The sequence below is a fragment of the Myotis yumanensis genome, unplaced genomic scaffold, assembly GCF_028538775.1.
Source record: "Myotis yumanensis isolate MYYU_CA2020_CCGP unplaced genomic scaffold, mMyoYum1.0.hap1 SCAF_2, whole genome shotgun sequence".
Lineage (NCBI taxonomy): Eukaryota > Metazoa > Chordata > Mammalia > Chiroptera > Vespertilionidae > Myotis > Myotis yumanensis.
The window spans coordinates 117853704-117855382 of NW_027223753.1; the positions used below are offsets into that span (position 1 = coordinate 117853704).

At 40.3% G+C, this 1679-nt stretch overlaps 1 pseudogene; it reads left to right on the plus strand.

The window, feature by feature from the left end:
• Window positions 1-473: 473 nt before the first annotated feature.
• Window positions 474-1047, plus strand: LOC139002566 (large ribosomal subunit protein eL29 pseudogene; annotated as a pseudogene).
• Window positions 1048-1679: the final 632 nt, after the last annotated feature.

Consider the following 1679-nt stretch of genomic DNA (forward strand, 5'->3'; position numbering starts at 1 on the left):
GTCAGGGTTTGATTACCGGTGGGGGCACATGTCTGGGTTGCGGGCTCATCCCCAGTGTGGGGTGTGCGGGAGGCAACTGATCCATTATTCTCTCTCACCGTTGATGTTTCTATCTCTTGCTCCCTTTCTCTCTGAAATCAATAAAATGTTAAAACAAAACAAAACAAAACTCTGCCTCCACTCTTCAGTTAGTGTTCAAATTGCTTTAAAAAATAAGATATAGCAACATGTCTTTGAAACATTTTCGTGGATGTAATACTTTTGTATTTTTTTCAGTGTTTTTGTTTTATGACATTACTACATTTCTTCTATGGCATGAATATGGTATACAATATTGAGACATTTCTCTACTTGTGAAATTTCAGCTGGGAAATATTTAGTTATTATATATGATATGAGGTAATGTAGGTTAATATTAAAAAAAAAAAAAAGATTTCTAGCTTCCAGTGCCAGGCACTTCAGGAGCTGCAGAAATGCCCAAGTCCAAGAACCACACCATGCACAGCCAGTCCCCAAAATGGCACAGAAACAGTATCATGACACCGTGATCACAAACATATGAGTCCCTTAAAGGGAAGTAGACTTCAGATTCCTGAGAAACATGTCCTTTGCCAAGAAGCACAACAAGAAGGGCCTGAAGAAGATATCAGCCAACCACTGAGCCGTGGGTGCATGTGCTGAGCCTATCAAGGCCCTCCCAAAGCCCCAGCAGATCAAGCTCAAGATCCCAAAGGGTGGCAACTGCAAGCTCAATCGACTTGCCTACAGCACTCACTCCTAGCTCGGGAAACGTGCTCATGCCACATTGCCAAGTGTCTCAGGCTCTGCCAGCCAAAGTCCAAGGCCAAGGCTAAGGCCAAGGCTCAATCCAAGGCCCAGACTGTGGCTGCAGCTTACGCTCAGGCTCTATCTAAGGCTCAGGCTCCGAAAAGTTCCCAAACTCCCATGAAGGCTCCAGAGTACAGGCCTCTGTCTGCCAATGTGAGGATAGAACATGGCTGCTGTGTGCATGGAGCTGGTGTCCTTCTGTGCTATTTGTACAAATAAACTTGAGGCAGGAGTTGTAAAAAATATAAATAAAACAACTTCTGAAGTCTAATTGCCTTAGTGAATTAGTGGCTTCACTACTCAGTATGTAAATTGAGTCAGCTTTTTAAACTTGAATATTATTTTTGTTATTTGTATATGGTGAAAAAATATCTATTTAGTAGGATAGTTAGGGAGATTAAGTAAAATAATACAGGTAAAATGATTTTCCTGGCATAACATATGCCCTGAAGCAATGTGAGTCATTACTAATCCTAGAAGTGGCATTTGGATCAAAGACAAATGCACTTTTAACTTAGAAAGATAAGACCTAAATTGCCTTATGCCCAATTTGTACACCCCAGCAAAGAGGACAGCACTTCCTGATTTTTCCTGATCCTCTCATACTAGGTTAGGTGCTCCTCAATTAACAAGTATTTACTAAGTGCCTATGATATACCAGGAACCTACTAAACATTGTGGGCTACAAATGTGAGCCAAACAAGCATGTTTCTTGCTCATTCAATTTACAATTTAGCAATTTGTCAGTAAGTTAACACATTTTAATTATAAATTGTAATTAGTGCTATTTATAAAGGGACTCAAGGAAAATATTCAGGGAGCCAAATCTTATCCAGAGAGTCAAACCCTAT